Source organism: Miscanthus floridulus, chromosome 19, assembly GCF_019320115.1.
Source record: "Miscanthus floridulus cultivar M001 chromosome 19, ASM1932011v1, whole genome shotgun sequence".
In the NCBI taxonomy this organism is placed as follows: domain Eukaryota; kingdom Viridiplantae; phylum Streptophyta; class Magnoliopsida; order Poales; family Poaceae; genus Miscanthus; species Miscanthus floridulus.
Genome location: NC_089598.1, coordinates 937,225 through 965,167, shown reverse-complemented (window position 1 = coordinate 965,167; position 27,943 = coordinate 937,225). Strand labels below are relative to the sequence as shown.

At 44.6% G+C, this 27,943-nt stretch overlaps 1 pseudogene; it reads right to left on the bottom strand.

Moving 5' to 3' along the window:
- Window positions 1–12,204: 12,204 nt before the first annotated feature.
- Window positions 12,205–12,765, bottom strand: LOC136528687 (phytolongin Phyl2.2-like; annotated as a pseudogene).
- Between the last annotated feature and the right edge of the window lie 15,178 nt (window positions 12,766–27,943).

The following is a 27,943-nucleotide window of genomic DNA, read 5'->3' as shown; positions in this document are numbered from 1 at the left end:
TTTCCGCGTACAAGAGACCCTACATCCGAAGCACACGATGCAGCAGAGTATAACAAGTAAGAATGCATCGTCTTGAACAATGAACACTAGAATAGAAGGTAGAAGTGTCAGCGATCGCCGCTGACCGGAGTTCCACTCAAGCACACGAGAGGGGACGAGGAGCCACGGGCCGACGAGGTCCCGGTTTGTTTGGAGAAGAAGAAGATAGAAATGTTCTTTACAAGTGTGTTTGATGATTTCCACTTCCGCTCTCGCATCCTATTTCTATTCCTCTCCATTGTGGGCCGTGGACACGCACACTCTTGCGACGGCTTCTGTTGCTCTTCCTTGGTAGATGGGATTCCTTGGGATGAGGAGCTGTGACAAGAAGCCCCATGTGTGTTGATGAGCAGGGGCGGATCCACCGATATGGCAAAGCCTGGCGGCCACCAGACCTCCCCTTACACGGCTGTACTGCTTATTCCGTGCGCTCGGCTGCTGCTTCTTTTTTTTCCGCACGAAAGGGACGGCGGAGGTAGAAGACAACTCGATGACTCTGCGTAACAGAGCTGGAGCACGTTTGGGCCTATTGGGCTGTGTATTGAATCCGCCCAGAGAGCTGGCTGTTTCTGGCCTTTAGGCTTGAGCAGCGTTCCTCCCTATTGGATCGAAGCTGAACCTTTTCCCTGTCGATTCAGTTCCCTAGCGTCATAGTGCGACTCGATATTTTCCCTGTCGATTCAGTTCCCTAGCGTCATAGTGCGACTAGATACTGGCCTGATGTTGCGAGGTTGCCCATGAAACTCCCGTGACTTCCCATTGAGACTTGCCTAATGTTGGGAGGTTGCCCATCGCGGCTAGGTCGCAGGCCTGCGAATAACGCCGCAACAAAATAGCTGATGATTGGCTAAATAATTTGATTATATATGTGTTGACAACCAAAAATGTTCATTTTGTGAAGTTGTCAACATGTGAAACGGACTTCACCATTGCGTTCCTCTCGTCGAGACGGTCAAGAAACATATATGGAATGTCTAATTCGGAGTCCGGATGAAGAAGTTATGCCCTCGGAAATATGCCTCGTCGTCGGGAGTTCCGACCCAAGTCGGGACTTCCGACTGTCGGAAGTTCCGACGTGTGTCGAGACTTCCGGGAAGCCTGAAGAAATCTGCTCGGGTGTCTGGGGTTATCCCTACGTCGGGAGTTCCGACAAAAGTCGGAAGTTCTAACTGTCGGGAGTTCCGACTCAAGTCGGGACTTCCGACCCAGGTCGGGACTTCCGACTGGACTTCCGACATACCTGACAGAAAATCCTGTTCGGATCTGGCCTTTTGGATTCCGATCCGAACTGTTCCAAACTCGTGGGAAACTTGGAAAATAAGGCTTGGAGAGGTTTCCTACTGGGATAAGACCACCCCCCTCTATATATATGAGAGGATCATGGCCGATTGAGTTACCATCTATCCAATCGTCAAACAAATCAATCTACAACCTCTACTCCAACCCTTTTATCCTCTTCTCCAAACCACATGCTGTTCATCCTTTGATCCGACGACCAAGGATGGCGCCCTAGGCTTGCCGGTCGACCTAGGGCAACCCGACGACGTCCTTGCCCTGACGGGGTCCCTCCCGGGCGAGAGCTTCGACGGTTTCTTTGCTAGTTTGCCTGAAAACTAGCCGGTTCTTCGTCACGTAAGCACGTTGGTTATTCTTTGGTGGTTTGCTTGTAAACCTCTCCGTTCTTCACCACGAAAGAGTGATATCCTCGCTGCGTTCTTCGGTCCGTAGCGGCCCGGGCGTCCAAGGCCCTGTTGGTGTTTGATTCGGATCACTTCCGACGTCAACACACTTTTTGGCGACTCCGCTGGGGACGATTGGTTCGGCTATCTCTTATAGCCGATCTCTCTGACCTAGCCTTACTCCTCGTTAATATATCTTCTTGAGCTCGCCATTACCGTTGCATCTGGCCCAAAAGGCCGATCGCATCTGGTTTTGACCTCTTGTGATCTTGTTTGCGATTTTGCAACAAGTTGCGCTGCTTATCAGAAAATTCAGCAAGGTGGTCAAGTTATAAATCATGAAGTACCAAGGTGTTGCATCACAATATTACTACAATCACCCTGAGGTACAACTTGCAAATGCATCTTATGATCCTAATAGTTATTTTGCAAGTTCTATGAGCTCTCATGTTGGTGTTGCTAGCTGTAATGATACTAGATATGTTACATCGGCTAATACTTTTGTTAATGCTCCTCATCATACACATCATAATTATGAATATTATGGTCAAGAGCCGATGCATATTGTAAATTATTTGAGTTTTGATGCTACTAGCAACATACAACACGTAAATTGTTATTCATCGGCTATAAGTTCACAATATGTGGTTCCACCACAAGACATGCCGATGAATGAGAGAATTGGCTATAACAATGCTAATTATTTAGCCAATTGCTCTAAAAATTCAGCACCATATGCCAATGCTCCTATTTATAATTCGGCTCCATATGTTACTCCCAACTCGAGCCAAATTAATGAAAATTCAGCAAGATGCTTAAGTGCTAATACTTATGATTTGGCTTCATGTGTTACTAGTAACCATAGCCGAATCAATGAAAATTCAGCACCTTATGCAAAGATCAATGCCCACAATTCGACTTTGTATTTCACTCATGACCATGGCCGAATTAGTGAAATTTCAGCAAGGCATTCAAGTGCTAAAACTCGTGATTCGGCTCCACATATTGCTAATAATTGTAGTCAAATCAATGAAAATTCAGCAATATGTGCACTTGCAAACAATCATGATTCGGTTTCATTTGTTGCTCTCAAATCAAGCCGAATCGATGAAGATTTAGCCCATGCTAGGAATCCATATGGTTCCTCTAAATGGAAGGTGCCCACTTATCATAGACCGTACCCATTATGCTATGATTACTTGAAAGCTCCTAATGGTTGGTGGGTACCTGATTTTTATGAATTTAGTGGTGAAGATGATAAAACTATTATGGAACATATTAGTATATATCTCTCACAGCTGGATTTTGCCGATAAAGAAGACTATATGAGAGTGCGAAATTTCCCTTTATCTCTCACCGGTATTGCCTTTGCATGGTTTACATCTTTGCTGCGATGTACTATTGGTTCATGGTCTCAATTAGAGGAGCAATTCTATGAATATTTTGGAAAGACTAATGAGAAAAGGCCGATCATAGTTGAGTCATCGGCTAAAAGAGAATTGCTAGTGGGCATAAAAGAAATAATTGATTCAGATGTAAGCAAAGGTTCGGCTACAAAAGCCGAACAATACAATATCCTTTCCGAATCAATCACATCTCAAAAAACAAGTCTTACTATAGAAAAGCATGGAAAACGCCAGAAACCAGCTAGACTTGATTTTTCAGGAGTTAAAGGGGTTGTACACTTATCTAGTGATTACCGCATCAGTGATGGAGATGAAGCCCCTACAAGCAACAAAGGAGGGCTGCCTGCCTACTCAGAATTGGCTGAGCCGACTTCAAAGTCAGCTGAGTCAATTGCTGCCTGCCCTGAGTCAGCTAAGCCGACTGCCCCTGCTAGTGCCCAAGTCGGCCTAGCCAACTTCCAGTTGGCTAAACCGACTTTCTCAGTCTCGGCAGCTGTCGATGCATCTTCAGATGATTCGGCACCTATTGTTGATCATTCTCTGGAGATGGAGAGTAACATCATGCAAATCAAGGATGTGCACTTTTCCAACATGATCAACAAGGTAGAAAACACAAATATTTTGCTCAAATTCCAATCCGTTCATACTATTTCAATTTCTACATCTATTAGAGATATCCTTGCTAATTGTTATAATAGACCGATTGAGAATAGCAATTTATTTGTTGATAATAAAATAAATTCAGATTCTATCGGCCAAGACATTATTCCATATGGCAAGGCCGATAGTGGTAATTCATCAAAGTTAAAGCTTCCTGTAAGCAATTGCAAAGGTGTGGCCGAATGGATTGATAATAAATCCAATCCATTCGTTTGCCTAGATTTAAAGCCGACTCCACAAAAGAATCGGCTAAAGAAATCAAAGTACACCTTTGACTTTACTTTTTGTGATCATGTCTTTGATGTCTTGCTCAAGAATAATTTTATTAGAATCATTGATCATAATGCTTTGCCATCTGTTAAAAATTTAGAAGAGCTTACATATTGCAAATAGCACAATTCTTCTAATCATAATACCTCTAGTTGCAATATATTTCATCGAGTAATCCAATCGGCCATTGATAAAGGACGATTGAGATTTTCTGAAGCTCAACACATAGACCAATTGGATTCAATTGGTCTTGATGGCAAACAGGTTTTGAATCGGCTTGTATTAGCCGATTCACTCAAAGCTCAAAGCTTGAACGCCCAAGAGAGAGATGTGGAGCCCTCAAGTGAAGCAAGGTTGTTGTTGATGAATTGCAAATAGAAGATATTCTAGAGGATAACAAAGTTATCATAGTTCCAGAAGACACTGGGGGGCAGCTGAAATCTCTCCAACCAAAGCAAAAGCCGATTGATCTCGTTGAGCAAGGGGAATCGGCTAAGGATCCTTCTTTGGAGCATGTCTGTCAAGATAGGGAGAAGGAGGATGCTCGTAAAGCTAATGGAGGTAAAGGCCGTGACAAACAAAGAAGTAGAAGGCCAAAGCTTAGCTTCAAGGAACTTCTAGCTAAATATGAGAAGATAGCAAAAACAAATGTCACCAATCAGCCAAAGAAAATCCAATTATCAAAATTACCTCCAAAGCATAAGTCTCAAGAGTGGAATTGGCAAGGAGATAGATCTCACACAACAGCAACATATTCTCCTTTTGAGCAGCCAATTACCATGTCATATGGACCACAGCCCGTATATTTTCATCCCTATTCATCTTGGGGCTGGTTTGATCAAGAGGCACATGTTCCACCATATTTGAGACGAGAATATGTAGAGTATGCAGCTCCTAGACATTCAGAGAGACTATCATCTTGTAAAGACCGTTTTGATCAAAATCGGTCTGGAGTTCAACCAAAGAAGAAAGCGGTAAAGCAAGTTTACCGCGTGAAGTATGATGGCCGAAAAAAGAAGAGTTCAGATCTGAATTCAACTATTGAAAAGCCGATTACACTGCTGAAAATTTTGGTTATTGATGGCAAAGAAGTGGGGAAATCATCTATTGATATTGTAGGTGCCAAATCTGAACAAAAGAAGGTGGGAGTGCCCAAAATCAAGAAAGATTTACCGCTGTCCAAAACAGAAATAAAACCGATATGCTCAATCGGTTTCCCAAAGTGGCAAGAGAAGAAGTTACAGAAGCTTAGTGCAGAGAAGCAGAAAGGAAAAGTCTTGGCATGTGTTCCTAAGGGAAGTATTCAAGCTCGGAAGGATGATGTTCAAGCAAGTGGTGCAACAAAAGCAAAGGAGAGAAAGAGATTCAAGAAACAATTGCCAAGTTGGAGGTTTGCACCAAATCATCAAAATTATTGGTCATGGCATCATCCATATTCTTTGCCTATGCCTATGTGGAATTCATCTTCTGGTATGCATGGTTATCCCTTAGCTTCTTATTTTGATCCTTGGTGTGGATCTTTATATTATGGTGGGCTGCCAAATTATTTTACTAACCAATGATCAAGAGCCAAAATATTTTGTTTCGGCTATGCATATTTATGTGGATGAATTCATATGGCCGATATTTTGATATCGCCCTTAGTGTAAAAATATAGCCGATGAATGCTTGCGACCATCGTGCTATTAGAAAGCCCCCATGGATTTTACTTTGATGGCCTTAAGGGCCGGGGGGCATGATATATGCATTTTGATTTACTTCATGGATGTGACAATATGATTAGTCGGCTTGCAAATAAGGTCAAGGTGTTGGCATAATCTTATTTCTCACAATGGTGCTATTGGAGACATCAAGCCGATTAAAATTATATCTGCACCAACATTTGAGCCGAATGTGAAGTTTTCTTATTCGGCTTGGCTATATTGCAATCCATGGGGTATAACATGTTGAAGCCTATGGTGATTCCTTGTTGGTGGTACACCAAGTTGCTAGTGAATTTCAATGTTTAGAAGGATCACTAAGAGCTTGTCTTGATGCTTGCCTTGATGTTATTGATTATTTTGCCGAATTTCAAATTCGGCATATTCCGAGGCATGAAAATCAAAAGGCCAGCATGTTGGCTCAGCAAGCATCTGGCTATGATGTCAGTGGACATAATTTTCATATTCAAGAACAGCCGATGCATGAAGATTTCAATTTTTCCTATGTAGGTACAGACCAGTCGGCTCAGCCAACTGACCAAGTTGGCTCAGCCGACTACTCTTCTGCTGTGGCCAAGTCGGCTAAGCCGACTGCCCTAGTTGGCCAAGCCGACACCTCTAAATCGGTTAAGCCTACCAGCCCAGTTGGTTCAGCCGACTCCCCTGTGACCAACCCGGTCAATTCGCTTGAGAAGCTATCAAATCGGCCTGATATAACTTCCAGTGATGTTGGGGCTGATTTAGAAGATTGGAGAACACCCTTGTTGAGATATCTACGTGATCCAAGTGCCAAAATTGATAAAAGTATTCGGCGGAGAGCTTTCAAATATGTATTGCATAATGATGAGCTTTATCGAAGAACCGCCGAAGATTTGCTGCTTAAGTGCTTAGGATCAGATCAGGCAAGAGTGGCTATGGGAGAAGTCCATGAAAGCATCTGTGGTACGCATCAATCGGCCCCGAAGATGAAGTGGTTATTACGTAGAACCGGTTTCTATTGGCCTACTATGATGGCCGATTGTTTTCGCTACTATAAAGGTTGCGAAGAGTGCCAGAAGTTTGGAAATATTCAGCTTGTGCCTGCTGCTGTGCTTCATCCTATCATCAAACCATGGCCTTTTTGTGGTTGGGGGTTAGACTTCATTGGCCAAATATATCCCTCATCTTCGAAGGGACACCGATTTATGTTAGTTGCTACAGATTACTTTACTAAGTGGACCGATGGAGTTCCTTTGAAGAATATGACACACAAGGAAGTAATTAAGTTCATTACTGAGCATATTATTCATAGATTCGGCATCCCTCAAACATTAACTATAGATCAAGGGACATCGTTTGTGTCTAAAGAGGTGAGGGAATTTGCTGAATTATATAAGATCAAGTTACTCAATTCATCTCCATACTATGCTCAAGCCAATGGCCAAGCTCAGTCTAGTAATAAGACTTTGATCAAGCTCATCAAAAAGAAAATTGAGGAGAATCCAAGGAGATGGCATGAAGTTTTGTCTGAGGCTCTATGGGCACATCGCATTTCAAGGCATGGTGCTACAAAGGTTACTCCTTTTGAGTTAGTATATGGCCAAGAGGTCGTGTTGCCTGTCGAAGTGAATTTGGATGCATATAGGCTTGCTAAACAAAATGATTTATCAGCTGTTGTGTATCATGATTTGGTGATGGATAATATCGATGAGGTAACTGATGTGAGATTAAAAGCTCTCAAGGAAATAGAGAAAGATAAAGCTCGAGTTGCCAAAGCGTACAACAAGAAAGTCAGGAGCAAATCCTTCCAAGTGAGAGAATTGGTGTGGAAAACCATACTACCAATTGGATCGAAGAGCAATCAGTTTGGCAAGTGGTCACCGAATTGGGAATGTCCTTACAAAGTGGTCAAAGTTATATTCGGAAATTCATATGTGCTAGAGACATTGCAAGGTGAACGTCTCACGAGAGCAATCAACGGGAGGTACTTAAAAAGGTACTTTCCAAGTGTTTGGCAAGAAGCCTAAGTGCTCACCAAACAATGACCGATACATGTATCGCCCTTAGAAAAATGGCCGATGTATACATCGTCCTTAGCCACTGAGCATCCGATGAGATGGGAATCGTCGCTGTTTGGTTTTAATTTATTTGATTAATTGTTTTCAGGTTTATGCATCATTCACCTGAAAATAGGGGGGCATATGTTGACAACCAAAAATGTTCATTTTGTGAAGTTGTCAACATGTGAAACAGACTTCACCATTGCGTTCCTCTCGTCGAGACGGTCAAGAAACATATATGGAATGTCTAATTTAGAGTCCGGATGAAGAAGTTATGCTCTCGGAAAGATGCCTCGTCGTCGGGAGTTCTGACCCAAGTCGGGACTTCCGACTGTCGGAAGTTCCGACATGTGTCGGGACTTTCGGGAAGCCTGAAGAAATCTGCTCGGGTGTCTGGGGTTATCCCTACGTCGGGAGTTCCGACAAAAGTCGGAAGTTCTGACTGTCGGGAGTTCCGACTCAAGTCGGGACTTTCGACCCAGGTCGGGACTTCTGACATACCTGACAGAAAATCCTGTTTTGGATCTGGCCTTTTGGATTCCGATCCGAACTGTTCCAAACTCATGGGAAACTTAGAAAATAAGGCTTGGAGAGGTTTCCTACTGGGATAAGACCACCCCCTCTATATATATGAGAGGATCATGGCCGATTGAGTTACCATCTATCCAATCGTCAAACAAATCAATCTACAACCTCTACTCCAACCCTTTTATCCTCTTCTCCAAACCACATGATGTTCATCCTTTGATCCGACGACCAAGGATGGCGCCCTAGGCTTGCCGACCGACCTAGGGCAACCCGACGACGTCCTTGCCCTGACGGGGTCCCTCCCGGGCGAGAGCTTCGACGGTTTCTTTGCTAGTTTGCCTGAAAACTAGCCGGTTCTTCGTCACGTAAGCACGTTGGTTATTCTTTGGTGGTTTGCTTGTAAACCTCTCCGTTCTTCACCACGAAAGAGTGATATCCTCGCTGCGTTCTTCGGTCCGTAGCGGCCCGGGCGTCCAAGGCCCTGTTGGTGTTTGATTCGGATCACTTCCGACGTCAACAATATGCTACACTAAGTGTGTGATATTTTAAGGACTTGATGATGAAATAATTACGAAGCGGTTTCAAAACATCAAAACACGAAGAATGAATTTGCTATAACCTTTCCTACATAGTGTTCAATCTTCACTTAGTATATATATGCCCATTCATCCTCACTAGGATCATCCAATACTTTTTTGATATATTTTAGTTATGTTTACGATCAATTATGAATGAAAATTCCATTTTTAGTATTTTGTCGCATTATTGTTTCTTATTTTGTGTATGATTGTTCGGTCATACAAATCTCTACACCTAAAACGTTTCTACGGGAATTGTCCAACCCGCAGACCCAAAAACCTACCGACCCAAAACCTGGAAATAGCTATTGTCATCTTTTTTAAAATTAGGGGCTCTTGTGTTTGTACCCTTGTTTTGTATCGAAATTGTGATTTTGCCCCTATTTTTTTGACTTTGTGAATTTACCCCTACTGTGCCGTTCACGAAGCACCAGTTTGCCCCTGCTCCGTCATCCACCCTAACGGTGTTAAACTTTGTACAAAAGGACATGAATGCCCATGCGATTTTACCCCTGTTTGTTATGCCTAATTGTGATTTTACCCTGATTTAGAATTAGACTTTTTATTATATGCTGACAATTGATTAAATTTGGTCAAACATATTTGACACAACTTGCAATTATTTGAACTCAGATTTAATATTGATAAATATTCAAAATTTTGGGACCAAAACATTCATAATGATGACAGATGTAACGAGCCGTGTGCACGAGCCGGCAGGTCGGCCCCGTGGTGGCTCCTCGATCTCTGCCCTTGAACCAAACTAGTAGAGTTATATACCAAGAACAAATTTGATTAGGGTCGACTAAAATTTTTACATGCAAAATTCAGAGAAATTTGGCAAAGAACAGAGCTACTCCAATCAAACACAAGGCTCTGCTGAAGTCGTTAGCTGGCTGCTCTGCTGGCTACTCCAATCAAACAGCGGCGCCGGCGGGAACCGCACAGCGGGCGGGGACGGAGCTCCGTGGGTGGCCGGGGATCCAAGGGAAACTGTAAACCACCAACTTGAACAGCTCCTTCTTTCATGGACACGGTAAAGGTGTTGCCACTCCCTTTTTTGCTGCAAGTGCAATTCAAAGCTGAGTCAGAACTGGAAACCAAAATGCACTTACGCACAATAATTTGTACAGCCTACAAGGATGATACAAGTTGCAGCACACATTGTCTAAGTTCTTCCTGAGTGCAAACTACAAATGATGAGATGAATAGGACAAGTCACATCACAACCCACAACAGTTCATATGATAGTTACAGTCATAGAAAGTTAAATTTACTCTGTTGGAAGGGCAGGACCAGTAAATTTCCATGAGCAGGGACAAACTAATAGATGAATAATCAGGGAGCCAAACTCAATATTTCGGAATTTAATGGCTACATTTTCTATACACATATATATCAGCACTACAATTTTATCAGAAAAGTAAACCATTCTTACCAGACAATGCTATTTCCACAGACCAAAGCAATGCAAGCATTCCAACCTACATGACATGAGAGATTATTGAGGTATTCATGGCTATTAAGATTACAGGATTATATGGTAAATGTTGACAGCAATTTCATAGCACTAGAAATGAGCAAGGAGTAAGAACTCATGAAAGGTAGATTAAAAGGCATCCTATGGGTGCAGCTAAATACCAGGTTACACCATTAACTGTCAACTGCTAAACTTTTCATCTAAAAACTTCCTGCACCAAGAGTTGTTAAAACTTTTTTTTGGCTAAACATTCCCTAAACGAGGAGTCCTAAAATTCAAAGTAAAGAGAGAGCTGATATCATCATCAAGCAGCACATATGCTTTATATCTAGGACCAGGAGTTAGGAAGAAAAGATCATATGAAGCCACCCAAGACCAATGCAAAAGGCTCTGACAACTGGGACTCTACCTTCTGCAACCGATCAGAAAGCTAACACTCTAAAACCTTGTTTTCTAAGGGATCTGTTACTTATTATGCTCCTTTACTGTGATAATTGTAATTTCAGTAAGTAATAACGCAACATTTCAGGGAATTGGGAAAACTGAAGTTCGTACAAAACAGAAAACTGGAAATCTGGAATGATGTGTTATTGTACAGAACTAAAGTAGTGATAAGGAAATAATTTAACATGAATGATTGTGTTGCAGATTAGCAGCTCTAATAGCAAAAGAAAAGTGCAAAATCTTGGCTGATCCCAATTTCAGCGTGTCCGATACAATACACAAACCTACAAAGCTAGACCATCAGAATTTTATTCAAATATATTTTCCAGCATTTACAAGGCCCTTTCTGGCTCCTAAACAGTCATAGATAATCTGAATCAGTTGCAAGCTGCAACCAGAATGATCAAATATTCAAATCTGCAGTTCCACTGCAGATGATGTAGCTTCCTTTTTTTTATAATAATGATGTAGTTTTCAATGGCATGAAAAAAGATATAACTAAAGGAAGAAAGGTCTTACGTTCAGATGGTATAATGGATCCATTTAGTTGGCGACTTAGCCCCACAGCATAATCACACATGTCGATGATTTCCTACAAAAAAGAGGACAAATCAATGCAGTACCAACTGACCTATTCAATAGTGCTGCACATATGAGAATGACATGTTTTAGGCAAAGTTGCAGTTCTTACAGATATGGAAACAGTAACGAAACCTCATAGATGATAATGTAGTATATATAAATTAACATCCTAAAATAGAAACGCAAAGATGAGCTGTGAAGTGTGAACTCAGTGATGGTACTTTTCGTGAGCACAATAAATGGTGTGCAGATTGTAGACAATGCACTAGAAGCAATCAAGCAAGTATGATCCTACCTGAACCTCACCGATCCCTTCAGGAAGAATTTTCCCCATCTCAAGTGACACAAGCGTGCCAAGGTGATGGAGCTTTGCTCGCAGTGCATCACCGATTTGCCTAACAATCTCTCCCCGCTTTGGAGCAGGAATCTAGACACATTGGCAATGACATTATGATTTATGAGCACATTGATAGGAGTAAGATTTTGGAATCAAATCACTTGATGGACGGAAAAGTTTTTAGCAATGCTACCAGTCCCAGCAATGAACTTGTGGTGTCGTGTACCTTGTTGACATAACGAAAAACATATAGATTCCAAAATCTGATAAACCCAAACAAGCATGGAGTCTGAAATTGCAGTATAAATTCTAGTTCACAGATGCAGACCGTACACTAGAGATCCGTGTTCCTGGATCAAATTGAGAACCCATATCACCTGGAATGATCCAAATCATGGAACGGAAGTAGAAGAAAGGCCCTGGATTTGATTTCCGTACGTACCTTGGAGGTTGTGTAGCTATTTACCGACCAATGCAGCTGAATCCCCGGCAGACTGCGAGCCAGGCGGCGAAGAGGATTGTGAGGAGGAGGAGATCCTCGAGGATGACCATCCAGAGCTGCCGCCTCCACGTCTAGGCGGGTCCGGCCCGGCCCCGGTGCGAGGCTCGGTCCCTCTTGGGCGTGGTCCGCGCGGCGAGGTCAGCGTCCCTCCGCGCGGCCTCCTCCTCCGCGTGTGCCTCGGCGGCGAAGACCTCGTCCGCCTCGCACGCGTCGTCGCCCAGCGGGAGCGGCAGGCGCAGCGCGAGGCGCGGCATCTCGTCCCGCATCCGGGCCTCGGGGAGGCATCGCAGGCGGCGGAGGAAGAGCAGGAGCTGCGACGCCGGGAGGTGGGGCGCCCGCGAGATGGCGGCGAGCGCGAGCGGCGGGGACAGGAGTAGCGCGTGCGCGCGCCCGGCGGCGGTGTGCGTGAGGTGGCGGTGGTGCGGGAACGAGGGAGGATGAGCCACGCCGGGGGAGGGGAAGGAGGGAGGAGGAGCTGCGCCGCCGCCAGCAGCTGCGCCTCTGCCAGGCCGCGAAACCATGTGCGGGCCGCGACTTCTCGTCGAAACGGGTCGAGCGAACAGATGAGAAAGGAGAAAGCGACCGAGGGTATCATTGTCTTTTGATATAGGCGTCTTTTCTTTTTCTTTTTTTTTATCATTTAATCGAAGCATTTTAGACGGTGTTATAAAATAGGGGTAGACGGGAGCTTCGTTTGAAAAAAGCGAGGGCAAAATCACAAAGTTAAAAAAAAGAGGGGCAAAATCACAATTGAAGTATTGGACAAGGGCAAGAACGCAATTCTCCCTTAAAATAAATGATACAAAGAAGCATATAGTCGTCATCGTTGATTGGGGGTGATTATATTTCTCCAACGTGACATTCATCGTGCGTTGTCTTTCAATCACGATGATGTACAAGTACTTTCAAATTTCGTTTTCAAGATTATTACTCTGTGATGTACTATACGCTATTTAATTGGCAGCGTGCAATCTTCCTATCTACTACCTACGATCGTAAATATAAATAAATATACTCCATCGGTCCAAAATGATAAGTATATCTTGTAAATAAAAATTCAAACTTTACAGATCTTCGCCAACAATTATTCAAATTATATACAAATTTATGACATAAAACTTGCACTAATAGTTTTTGTATTCAAAGTAGATCTAAGATAATATTGATTCTTTAGCAAATTAAGGGTCAGAATCTTTTTAAATGAAAATTTCTTGATCAAAATACAATTATCATTCCAAAAATGGAGTATTTAGCAAATAAGATGCAGCATAATGTAAGAGAAAATAAGGGTCAGAATCTTTTCTTAATGAAAATTTCTTGATCAAAATTACAATTATCAATCCAAAAATGGAGTATATATCTAGGATTTTTCCTTTAGATCAAACGTTGCTAGCTTTAATCAGGAGTATCTAAAAATTTGTATAAATAAACTAACAAGACAAGATTGCCCCTACTTGAATTAAAAGATACTTTCTTAATATATAACTCTTCCCATTTAAATAATAACTAGCAAACGGGGCATGGCTGAGAGATAAGGCCGTGCGTGAGTGCTAGAAAAAAAAAAGATAAAGAAAATAAAGGTCACCCCAAATGACACATGGGCCATGGATGGTAGGTGGGCCCCATAATTGTTGTTAGAGCATCTCCGGGAGACAATCTAAATCCGCTGCCTATCCTCAATTTGGATAGCGTGGACAAAAAACAACAGCTCCCACTACCTACTCATATTTGTTGGCTACCCAAATTCCCTCTCCCACTATCCATTCCTGTTGGGCCAACAGGTGACTAGCTAAATTTTCCCCCCACCACGTGCACGTCTTCTTCTTCGCTCGGCCACGGACTCCTGACGGCGCGCCCTTCCCTAGCTGGTCCGCCTTCCTACGCGGCATCCCCAACGACGCATCCCCGGCGCGGTGGCAGGGCGCGAGCGCGGCATCCTGGGCTCGGCTTCTCCGTCGCAGGTGCATCACGAGCATGCCCTTCCCTGGCGGTGCAGCCTGCCCCAGTGGCAAGACCTACCCCGGCGGCGCTGCCCTGCCTACGTGGCCTGCCCCGGCAACACTACCCTGCCCGGCACAGCCCAGCTCTACTCTGCTTTGATCTGTCCGTAGGAAGAAGAAGCTGATAGAGGATGACATGTGGGATCTGTGTGTCATTCCCTACTAGGGTGGGTTTGGGTAGCCTGAGTTGGGAGCAAAACACGGGTTGTAGAAAAATAGGTGCCTACCCAACAAATGTTTAGATAGTAAGTAATGTTGGAGATGCTCTTAGCGGTGGGACTTACTAGAATGGCAAGGCAGCGTTCATAATATTGGGTAAGGGTACAAAGTCACCGTAAGTCAACGAAGATGACTTTGGTACTAGAATGCGTGACTTATATAAGGATTATGGGGTCACTCCAAGCCTCTCACCCTCGCGGAGGATGCGCGGGGAGAGGCCGGGGGTTTCCCACAGGTGGAAGTGTGGATAAAGGCGAGGGGACATAAGCGTAGGGGCAAATGTACCCACGAGGGGGACAAGAAATAAATGTGGATTAATTGCTCATTAAATTGCCAAAAACTCTATCCCTCTTGCACGAGCGCCCTGGGGTATTTATAGCTCACACCGGGGCTGCGGTGAAATTACACTATAGGATCGTAAGTCACTACTACAGCCATGATTTTTAGGGGCGGCTTAAGACCATTTGTAGGGGCGGTTTTGCCAGCCGCCCCTAAGCAAGGGTGGCTACAAATGCCCGATTTGTAGGGACGACTGGCCAACCGCCCCCTACAAATTGATTTTTAGGGGCGGTCGATAATTTGTAGGGGCGGCTGGACATTGAGCCGTCCCTATAAATCTATTTTCCAGTAAAGAAGAAATCGGCTCAGAAAATAGCAAAATATTTTTTAAAGCTAGGGAGGCCCCCACTAGAAATTTGCGCGTTTCGCGGTTGCGGGGATTTGAACCCGTGACCTCCCCCTCGCACGTACCCTCCTCTACCACTGCGTCTATAATGGATTTTGGTTCCCCACATATTATACTAAGCTGAGCATAAATTGATTGTTTGAGGCCCTAAACGATTTCAAATGAAAAAGTTGTCAACTACAAAGTTTCATAACTTTTCGAGATCAACACATTTTCATCTTGGTAGTTTCTCCATCCGAGGTCGTTTATAAAATTTAAATTTTAAATTTGAGAAATTCAAACATAGTTTTTCATGACAAGATGATTTTAAATGAAAAAGTTATCAACTACAAAGTTTCATAACTTTTCGAGATCTACAACTTTCATTTTTGTTGTTTGCCAATCCGAGGTCGTTTAAAAATTCAAATTTTAAATTTTTAGAAATTCAAACGTAGTTTTCCTTGACAAGATTATTTCAAATGAAAAAGTTGTCAACTACAAAGTTTCATAACTTTTCGAGATCTATAACTTTTATTTTGGTAGTTTCTCCATCTAAGGTCGTTTACAAAATTTTAATTTCAAATTCAAGAAATTCAAATGTAGTTAACGTTGACAAGATGATTTCAAATGAAAAAGTTATCAACCACAAAGTTCTTTAACGTATCGAGATCTATAACTTTTATTTTGGTTATTTGTTCATCCAAGATTATGGTAGTAACATTGTTCATAAATCTTACATATCTCTCTTATAGTTTATGAAACTATAAGAGAGATATATAAATTTCGTGAACAATATTACTACCACAATCTCGGATGAACAAATGTTCAAAATAAAAGTTGTAGATCTTGATGAGTTCTATAACTTTTATATTCATGACTTTTTCAGCTGAAGTCATTTAATGTTTCAAAATCACGATTGAAGTTGTCATTTTTTTAAATTCAAAATTCAAATAGATAAAAGACGGTCACATGAAAAGATGGACATAATAATAGTTGTAAGAACACAATAAATTGATAGACCATGTTTTTAGAAAATTTTAGAAAAAAAATTATCGAATTTGAAGTTAGTACGAGGGAGAAAAACTAGTTACAAGTTTTAGTCAGAGATTAAAAAGAGAAATCGGAGTTCTTCAACAATTTCAAAAATTAATTTCAAACAATATTTTGAAGTAGTAAATGATTTTAAATGAAAAAGTTGTAAACAACAAAGTTTTATAACTTTTCGAGATCTACAACTTTTATTTTGGTCATTTCTCTATCCGAGGTCGTTTGAAAAAAAATCAAATTTTAATGCTTAATTTTAAATATTCGGCGTCCATTTGTGCCACTACAAATCCGATTTGTAGGGACGGCTGTATATTGAGCCGCCCCTATAAATCGGGTCATTTGTAGGGGCGGCTGATAACAGCAGAAATGCATTTGTAGGGGTGGCTCATTTGACCACCATTTGTAGTTTTGTAGTAGTAAGTCACAATACAGCGCAGCCAAGGGCTCTGTACCCTTGGCCAACCACTCCAAACCCTAACTGTGCCGATGGGGTCCGCCGCCGGCTTCACGTCGGACTTCCTTGGCGGCTTGCAATGTACCCTCGCCCTCCCGGCCAAAGGTTCACTTCCCGTTAGCAGCTACGCGATCCTTCCAACGGTATGTCGCCTCCAGATCAAGCCTCGCGCGAAGACACCTAAAACGGAAGACAACCAATAGAAAATACCCTCGCGGCGGGGTCAGCGTCAACCGTGAGGCTCGTTAGCCGGTCCAAATCGAGGGTCGAGGGTGAGGCGGGGTTCCAGTCAAGGTCGCCTTCCCCAACAAGGATTTATTCCCTGTGTCCCTAAATATTTGTCGTTTTCGTTTAGCGAGGAACAACTTTGACTAAATATATATAAAAAATTAATATTTATGGTACATAACTAATATCATTAGATAGATATTTAAATCTAGTTTTGTAATAAATTTATTATTTGGAGATACAAATATTACACGTATTTTCTACAAATCGAGTCAAACTTTCGGTATGGAAACCAACGGCGACAATTAATTGGAGACAGATGGAGTAGTTATTGTAGTAGTAAGGAGGGCATTACCATAAGTCAAAAGTTTTGGTAACCACAAACAGAGTTACGATAAAGTCAAATAAGATAAGTGACGAGAACCCAGTGATCCCTAGAAGAGTAAATTACTATAGCAGAGATGTAGTTTACGATAGAATTCAGATATTTATTAGAACTGTATAACATGAAATAAGGATTTACTAAAATAATAGCAGGTCGACGTCCATAATTATGGTTAACCACACAAAGGTACCGTAAGTCAACAAAGATGACTTTCATACTAGATACGCATATATAAGGATTTACAGAATTCTTAAAAAAAAAAGGATTTACAGAGTAGGAAGTCCATACATAGTTACCATAGGTCAACTAAGATTCGTGGAAGACATACCAGAAGGAAAACTTACGAGAATTCAATTATCCCTAGAAGAGTAAATTACTAGTATACTATAGATGTAGTTATGATATAGTTCAGATTTTTTTTAAAAAAAAGGGACTTATATTAAATCTTGGCACAATACATCTCTAAATTACACATTAAAAATATAAAATAAAAAATACATAACATTCTATCATGATTCTTCCATCGTCTTCTTCCTCAATGGCTTCCTTCGAACGTCCGAAGCCAAAAGTGCACTCCTTATGCGGAATCCAACGACCACCCAAAACATTGGACGTGCCGTAAGATTCAACACTTCAGAACTAGTCTAAAACGCATCTAAATCGTTGAAAGAATATCGGTAGTTGCATCGTCGTGTACGACATAGGCTGCAGATTCGTCACCTCGAGATCTTGAATTCCTCTCTGCAACCATCGACGATGAGATGGATGAGACCCGTAGCCGTTGTCCTTGTAGAGAGCTCCCAGAAGCACCCCTCCCCTTGTAGATAAAGGCCATAAATTGGTTGCATGTCGATGAAATCGACGACTGCAACGACGATCTCGTCTTGCCAATCACTGAAGTCATCGTAGGAAACACGATCCCAACTGAAAATCATCTTATTTCGTCGGAAGATTTATTAGACTAAACCCTAAGCAACTAGATCGAAAAACTACAGGGAAAAAGGATGGGGCCCTCCCATTCTTGTCCCTAGCAGACACACTGGAGAGGAAGAAGGAAAGGGGCCCTAGGAGAGGCGGCCACGGCGAAAGCGAGAGTTGCGGCAGCAGCGATTGTGTCTCTCGATGACAGCGGCTTCCGTAAAGACTGATATAGTTCATCTTTTTGTTTTGATACTACAAGTATGTAACATGAATATAATTATTTACTAGAATCGTGAGGAGTCAAAGTTAGGGAACTTGAATCAGCAAAAGTCCACCGATTGAGAGGTACGATGAGATTATTATTGGAGAGTGACCGACCGTGTGTTAGGCCAGCCGCCCCGCATAGCTTGCGCGCTCCTCTTCTTCCTCCCGCCGCCCGCTTGCTTCTTCTTCCTCCCGTGGTCCCACCACCCCACCGTCGCGGCTCGACCGCCCTACCAGGGCGAGCTAGGGTTTCGCCGTCGCGAAGCTCCGGTGAAACCCTAGCTCATTCACGGCGCCACCTTCTTCCCCTCCCCCTCTTGGCGCTGCCATGGCCATGCTTGCTGGCTAGCACTGCTACGACGCCCCTAAATCGCCCAGTCGCAATCCCCATCGCCTGGTCAGCCTTCTTCCCCCAAACCCCTTCTTCTGTGCCCATTGAAGTTTGAAAAGAAGGGGGTAGGGCGCAATGAGGGCATGGAGGCGGCCGTTGGGGAGGATCAGAGGCCGCCTAACACATGCCGTGGTGGAGGCTGCTATGAATATGAAAGAGAGAGAGAGAGGTGGAAGAGGGGCGCGGGCGTGGAGGGAGACATGGGAGTGGCTTCTTTGTTCGATGAACTAACAAATAGGAGTATTGTAATGTTAATCTATCTTTTAATAGTACCCCTATTAGTATGTACAGATATATTTTGTGTTTTTAATGATTGATACATTGTTCATGGCATCAATGAAGACATAGAGCCTGTTTGGTAAAGATTCACCACTAGAAAAAGTGAATCTAGATCTAGAATTCACCATGGATCAGCTCCACTGTGGACCTAAGATCCACTGTTGAGCTACCAAGAAACTGTTTGGCTAATGCAACAGCTCTAGATCAGGCATTTTAGTTTAAATGGATAGATTTGTCCCCGTGATAGGCCCTACCTGTCAATGTGATCCACTGTCAATGTGATAGGCTCTAGATCAGGCATTTTAGTTTAAATGGACAGGTGGTCAGCTCGCATTCGTGCTGCACCCTTTTTCCACAACTGCTTTCGCGGCCAGCCTTCTGCACCCGCGCCAGCGGCTACTCTCGTGGCCAGCCTCCCTAGCGGTAGGCCTGCGGCAGCCAACCCGCGCTTGTGCCGGTGGCTTCGACGAGCAGCGACCAAGGGGAGGAGGAGTGGCTCTACGACGAGATCCGCCTGCTCAAGTCGCTCCACCACCACGCCTCTTGGGTCGGGGTTCGCTGCTCGAGTTCACCACGTGTGTTCTAGATCCACGACGTTGGGCAGGCGCTCGCAGCCAGAGTTAGCCCGTCGGTGCCTCATGTGGCGGGGGCTAGCCCATAGGTCGTGGCCTCGCGTAGCAGCTCACGACATCGGTGCTCGTGGTCGAAGCTCGCCATGGTAGTGCCTCGTCGGGCGTGTGAGGCTGGAGCTTGTGGCTGGCGTGCCGCGACGCATGGGCGATGCGAGGCCAGAGCTCGCGGTCAACGCGGGGCGTGAGCAAGATGAAGGAGCGACACATGGCGAAGGTCTCGGGCAGGTTCGGTCGGCGATGGGAGAAGGAAAGAAAAAATTAGAATGAATAGTTCTTTCTACGTAACCAGTGGCAGTGGTGGGTAACTGAAAGGATCAAGATGCCCAAGAGGGGGGGTGAATTGGGCTAATTCTAAATTTCTTCGTAATAATTAAATCATATGGTTAGCCCAATTAACCCCTTGTGACTAGAAAATGTTCCTAATTGTTCTACTGCACAAAAGACTTGCAACCTAAGTTCCAATCCTACTCTAGCATGGCAATTCTAAGAATGTAAAGACATGAATTGAATTGCTCAAAGTAAATGCTCAAAGTAAGTGCTCAAAGTAAATAGAGAGGAAGGAACACGGCGATGTTTTGCCGAGGTATCGGAGAGTCGCCACTCCCCACTAGTCCTCGTTGGAGCACCCACGCAAGGGTGTAGCTCCCCCTTGATCCGTGCAAGGATCAAGTGCTCTCTATGGGTTGATTCTTCGACACTCCGTCGCGGTGAATCACCCACAACCGCTCACAACGTGAGTTAGGTCACCCACAAGCTCCGCTGGGTGATCACCGAACTCCCAATCACCACCAAGCCGTCTAGGTGATGACGATCACCAAGAGTAACAAGCACGAACTCTCACTTGACCATGACAAGCCTAATGAGAAGGTGGATGCACACTTTGCTACTCTTGATCTTCACTAATGAGGGCTCTCTTTGGGATTCTCAAATCTCAATCACCTCACTAGGACCTTGCTCTTCTTGGCACTCTCTAAGGTGTTTCTCAGCTGTTGGAATGAGCAAAAGTACCCCCACACACGAGTGGGGGTGATATTTATAACACCGGCTAAAAAACGAACTATTATGTGCCTCTGCGGGGTGACCGGACGCTCCGGTCATGTTGACTGGACACTCTGGTCAGTGTACCCCGAACTCCAGTGTTTACAGTGTGACCGGACGCTGGACAATGTCCGGTCGTGATTTTTCCTCTCTGGAACCTTACTGGAGTCGACCGGACGCTGGCCCTCAGCGTCCGGTGCCATGACCTCACAGCGTCCGATCAAACCAGACGCAATCACCTTGGTCAAATGAACTGACCAGACCCTGAGCCAGCGTCCGGTCACACCAGAGCCAGCGTCCGGTCAGTATTTGACCCTCCATTCACTTCCAACTCTTGAACATATGCGAATGAAGTTTGCTCCATTGGATCATAGGGCTGTTTTGGAGCTACCTAGTGCTAGTTTTAACAAGTGTGCACCACACCTAACTCACTAGTCTCACCTAGGTCAAGCTACCCATTCATACCCCCCTTAATAGTACGGCCAAAGGAAAAACAAAGTCCTAAACTACTCTAAGTGTCTCTCCAACTCCAATCGACACTTAGAACTAGTCCATCCTTAACCTTGTCGTCTATCCTTTGAAAACCGAAATGATTTTCATCGTAGGGGCATGACAACCATGATTGCCCAATCAATCTCCATTACCGTGACCTAACTCAATTGTTTCTGCAAAACACACGTTAGTCACAGTAATCATGTATTGTCATTAATCACCGAAACCCAACTAGGGGCCTAGATGCTTTCAATCTCTCCCTTTTTGGTGATTGATGACAATACTACCTCGAGTATGTGAAAGAGATGAGGTTTTTAACATGCTTGGTTCATATAAGCTTTTGGCAATAAGAACAAAAGTGTTAGACAAGCTTATATGACCCAAGCCATCATGATGTACTCAAAATATATGAAATATGCATGAGTACAAGTAATAAAGCTCATTTGCATCGGAGTAAAGCACGGAAGCAAAGGCAAATGAGCAAAGCACAAGTGATATGACATATAAAGAATTCAAAGTAGAGAGCACACATGTCATATATCACAATCACGTAGATATCACTATCACATAGATATAATAGTAAACATGAATGCATAATGTATCACACACATAAAAGCATAATAGTGTATCTCACAAATAGAAACTCCAAATGTAAATAGATAAGCTAATATAATAACTAAGCTCCCCCTAGATAAGTAGCTCCCCCTAAGCCTAACATACTCGAACCCTCTCCGCCTTTGGCGTCAAACACCAAAACCTACGGGTCGATCGGTGGGGCTGCAGCGGATGAGCCGAGCGCTGAGGTACGAGGAGCAAGGTGGAACTGGGTGCCATCATTGTCTGATCCTGAGCTCTGTGCTGCCGGACCCTCTATAGTAGGTACTGACGCTGAAGCAGTCTGGGTCAGATCAGGAACTGGTGCTGCTGTAGGCTGAGCTGGTATGACTGAAGCAGCGGGATCTGATGATGCCACTGAGGAGGGGAGCATCTCTATCATCGCCGTGATAGGTGTAGCCATAGAAGGTCCTAGAACATGCAGGTATGGAGGAGTGGGCTACCCTGTCAACTCACTGAAGGAAGCACCAAGGCTCCTGGACACTATGGTCTCTGGCTCTAGCAGCGATGACGTCTCAGCCGGTGTGAAGCCCGTATGAAATGGTGTGAACTGTGGGGCTGGCACTAATGTAGCAAACCACTAGGACACCTGCTCTGTAGGAGAAGCAAACTGTGCTGGTGGTTGTCCCTGACTCTGAAGCCCACTGGGCTGTAACGCTGGAGTCGTGGAAGTGGTGGCAGGCTGACCAAGCTAGGGCGTAGTCTGTGGCTGTGGGGCCCCAATAGCCTGCACTACATGCTGCATGAACCTGAGAAGCTGCTGCTGCATGAGTATCTGCTACTGATGCATAGCCTGCTACTGCTGCTATAGTGCCTGGGTCTACTGCTGAATAACAAGCTGTTGGCACTAGAACTCATCCTGCCGAGTCTAGAACTATGCAAGTGTAGCAGCTGTCTCCTGAGCCTGTCTGGCCTGGTCTTGCCTCATCCGCTCAAGTATCGCAAGAAGAGCGGGGTTAGTCTGCGGGGCAGGTGGTGCTGAACTGGAGCTACCGACCTCAGCATCATGTCGTCGAGGAGGCATCTGTGGAATGGGCTGGTAATCATCATCAGAACTGTCACTGGGCTTACTAGTGACCAACCCCTCCTGCTGAGCAAGCTCCTCCTCCTCTGTAGCTACAATACCCCTGATGATATCATCCTGCTGGGCTATAGTCTCGGGCACCTCTGGATGATGGCACGGCTGACTCGGTGCCTATGGTGTACTATGCCGAATCATCTGAGATAGGTTATAAGTAGAGAACTCTATCGTGGCACCACTGTACTCAGCAATCATCTTAGGCGACTTCACTGACACAGCTCTGTGGATAAGAAAAGTGACCCAGTGAGCATAGGGTAGCTGCCTGTGACCTCTGAAGCCCTCAGCTATAGTGTCCTCCATCTCTGACAGAAGATCCCAGATGTCGAAGACTGTCTGCTGCATCAGAGAGTTGATAAGCCAAAGCTAAATCCGAGTCAATCCCTCTCTGTATCCCATCCTCAGGAGTAAAGTCCTCCTCATAACTGCCTCAAGCATGTGAGCAGTGGGCGTGAGATCACTGGGGTTCCTCCTCGAACCCTCGCTAAAAGGCTCAGTGAAGCAGTGATGCACCAAGTATGTAGGGGGTACCAAGCCACCATGAGGACGTCTGGGGGTGCAGTCTGTCCATAGCACACCTCATGGAGCCTGACTAGCTGCTCCTGAAGCCTAAGAATCTCCCTGGCCCTGGTGCTCATCAATCGATAGTCTCTCCCACCGAATGCAAAGTGAATAAAGTGATGGTGCGGGTCAATAAAGAGAGAAGCATAGAAGTGCCGAACCCAAGATGGAACATATAATCCAGTCCATCCAATCAGATCTGTCAGCCCTGGCAGATATGCAAAGTAGGGGCGAATGTGCTCTCCAGCTGCTGCAACAATAGACTCAATGCTGCATACTCTCTGTGGTCTAAAGACTGCTCCACTGTTCAGATAGGCATTGTAGAAGTCCTCCTGTAGGGGTGTATAGAATCCCTCTGATGCTCTCTCATCCCTCCTCGGTGGAAACCATACCTCAAAGTCAACAAACCTCAACTGCTATACCTGCTTGGTCGTGGCGGCCCTTAGGTCAAGATGGGTCACTGGAGGCGGACCCTGTGGTTGAGGTGGTGGACGAGAACCCCTCCGCTGAGTGACTGGCCTTGGTGAAACTAGGACACGAGTGTGACCAGAGTGGCGTAATTGTGGCTGTGGTGCCTGCTCTGTCTCCTCGGCCTACTGGACCTGCTCACCCTCCTGAGACGGCTGTGTCTGCTGTGCCTCCTATGTCTACTGAGCTGGCTGAGGCTGCTGCTATGGCTCCCCCTGAGGCTGAACCTCATCAATGGCAACTCACTGTTCTCCAATCATGAGGGTCCCAGCTGGACCACCATGAAGACGCTCAACACGCTAAAGTGTAGCCATTGCCTCTGGTGAAAGTGGATCTGCAATAACAACTCCACTGCGTGCACCTCCTCTCTCGGCATGCTTTGCGGCCTCTGCAACTGCTGCTACTCTCATTGTCTCTGCATCTAGATATTTTTGCTTCTGGGTTGCTAGCTTCTTTGTTGCTTTGCCTTTAGGATCTGCAGGCTGGTGAGGCGGGGGCCTCCGATCCTCATCACCTAGACCACCACCGACATTCTTCATGCGAGCCATCTTATAATCTAAAAAACTGCCGCTGACAAAGAACAACTATCAATCTGTCGCTTCTGAGGTTTGGCCTCGATTCGTACTCGCGAGCTTGGCCCTGAGTTAACTGACAACTGCCACACAATCTCAACGACACCGACTCGCTGCATGATGGAATAGATAGGATATACAAGTAAATACAATATACCTAATAGATGTGAAACCCTAGGAAGCAAGCAATTTAGATACGAAATTGAAACGCGGAGCATTGCTACCGAACGAACCGGCGACCCGAGGAGAAAAGAGACGACGCGTGGGGAACCACCGAATCACGAGGCTAGGGTTTGCAGTGGTGGATCGACGGCACTGGATGCAATTCAAGTTAGTGCTTGCAATGTGAATGCAGAGCTAGGTCAAGTGCAACAGCATTAGGGTAGGGCATTACTGGCGCTAGACGTGGATGGCACTGTTGCTGTCGATCTCGACGGCTTGGGCAGAGCACAGCGCGGTGGCGCGCGGAGCAGCAGGGAGGCGCTTGGGCAGCAGCGCAAGGAGCAGCGCGGCTATGAATCGTGGCGGCTCAGGGAGCAGGGGCAGTGGTGGCGTAGTGGCATAGTGCGGCACCCAGGCAAGCAGTGGTGGTGCATGGGCGAGCGGCGGCGATGGCATAGGGATTGGGCGTGACTGCGGTGGCACAGTGGCGAGACGACGGCTATGGCGTGCGCGGCGGCTGCTAGGGCACGGGACGACAACGGCGATGGGGGCAGTAGGGATAGGTCAACGTCGCGCTGAGACTAAATAAGGTGCCCCCCCGAATCAGAGAAGGAAACGGGAAAAGAGATCTGATGCCGCATGTTTTCTACTGACCGGACGCTCCGGTGGTAGCGACCGGACGCTACCACCCAGCGTCCGGTCGATTCCAGAGAGGTCCAAATCCTCTGGAATCACGACCGGACATGTCTGGTGGACACCAACTGGACGCAGCCAAAGTCCGGTCACCTAGCCTTGACATCTTCAAGATCGACTGGACGCTGAAGCTCCTCCTAACCGGACGCTGGAAAAACACTGTTTCAGCGTCCGGTCACTCCTTCGGCAGCAGGTTCACCTCCTGTGAACTGATCGGACGCTGGACATCAGAGTCCAGTGCAGCGTCTGGTCACTCCTTCTTCAGCAAATCTTCAAAGTCCTTCGCGCTGCCTGTTCCCAATCAAGTCCCAACTCCAATAAGATCCAAATAAACACCAATTGGGACTGATGTGAGTGACCTCTCTTAAACCCTCAAGTTTTTCAAAATATTTTGCCTTAGACTATACTTCTTTTTAAGAAAATAGGCAATAAGAGGGCAATTTGAAGACAAATGACAAACAACAATCATGCATATGCAATGCAATACTTGAAAGTAAATCTAGTTGCTTGTCAAGTTTGATCTAAGGTTAAGCTTCTTCAGATGCTTTTTGGTGGTTATCTTAACCATGTTAGACAAGCCCTATATGCATTATAAAGCATTAAACATGTTGTATATTACAATGCAATGCAAGGGACAACACAAGCTCAATTTTTAGTGAAGTTACTAAAATCAAGCACATTGAGCTCATTCCGCAATCTACAAAATGTTGCCTCATCTAGCGGTTTAGTGAAGATATCCGCCAATTGATCCTCGGTCCTTATACCTTCTAGTGATATATCATTTTTAGCAACATGATCTCTAAGAAAGTGATGACGGATATCTATGTGCTTGGTGCGAGAGTGTTGAACCAGATTATTTGCAAGTTTTACCGCACTTTCATTGTCGCATAAAAAATGTACTTTATCTAGAACTACACCATAGTCTAGCAAAGTTTGTTTCATGTAAAGTATTTATGCACAACAAGCACCCGTGGCAATGTATTCCGCTTCAGCGGTGGACAAAGCCACACTCTTTTGTTTCTTGGAGGACCAAGACATAAGTGATCTACCAAGTAAATAGCACCCTCCGGATGTGCTTTTTCTATCAACTTTGCATCCGACATAATCCGAATCAGAATAGCCAATTAATTCAAATCTAGCTCCTTTGGGATACCAAAGGCCAATGCTTGGTGTTTGCTTAAGATCCTAAACATTCTTTTTACGGCAATTAAATGAGTTTCCTTAGGATTAGCTTGAAACCTAGCACACATACACACACTAAACATGATGTTGGGCCTAGATGTGGTCAAATACAATAAGCTACCAATCATAGAGCGGTAGAGAGTTTGATCAACCGGGTTACCTCCCTCATCTAGGTCGAGATGTCCATTGGTTGGCATTGGAGTCTTGATTGGCTTACATTCATCCATCTTGAATCTCTTGATAAGATCATTAGTATATTTCTCTTGAGAGATGAAAATCCCTTCTCTCATTTGCTTGACTTGAAAACCAAGAAAGAATGTAAGTTCTCCAATCATTGACATCTCGAACTCCTTCGACATCAATTCACCAAATTCTTTGCATGAATCTTTATTTGATGATCCAAAGATGATATCATCAACATACACTTGACAAATGAAGATATGCCCATCAAGCTTCTTGGTGAATAGTGTGGTGTTGACCTTCCCAATTGTGAAGCCCTTCTCAATGAGAAAGTCCCGAAGGCGCTCATACCAAGCTCTTGGGGCTTGCTTAAGCCCATATAGTGCCTTGGACAACCTATAAACATGATTAGGATATCTAGGGTCTTCAAACCCAGGAGGTTGATCAACATAGACTAGTTCATTAATAAAGCCATTTGAGAATGCACTTTTCACATCCATTTGATAAAGTTTTATTTCATGATGTGATGCATATGCAAGGAGGATACATATGGCTTCTAATCTTGCAACCGGGGCAAAGGTCTCTCCAAAATCCAAACCTTCAACTTGAGAGAACCCCTTTGCAACTAGTCTTGCCTTGTTCCTCACAACAACACCTTGATCATCTTGCTTGTTTCAGAACACCCACTTTGTTCCAATGACTCTTGCACCTTTTGGCCGCTCTTCAAGAGTCCAAACTTCATTGCGAGTGAAGTTGTTCAACTCTTCATGCATGGCATTGATCCAATCCGGATGTTGAAGAGCTTCCTCTATCTTAGTAGGCTCAAAGCAAGAGACAAAAGAGTGATGAGCAATAAATAAAGCAAGTTTTTTAGATCGAGTCATTATACCCTTTGATGGACTCCCTATGATGAGATCTTGTGGACGATCTTGAAGTAGGGGCGTATTTCTTCTATTGACCACTTGAGGAGGAGGTTGTGGAGCATCAACATCTTGTGCTTGTACCACCATTTGTTCATGGGATACATGAGTATCTTCATTTTCTACTCTCCCATCTTTTTCATCATCTTGTGGCACACTTGATGAAGAAGGTGGATCAATCACTTGTACATCATCTTCATCATCTTTAGGCTTGATGTCTCCAACTGGAATGTACTTCATCGCCTCCCTCAATG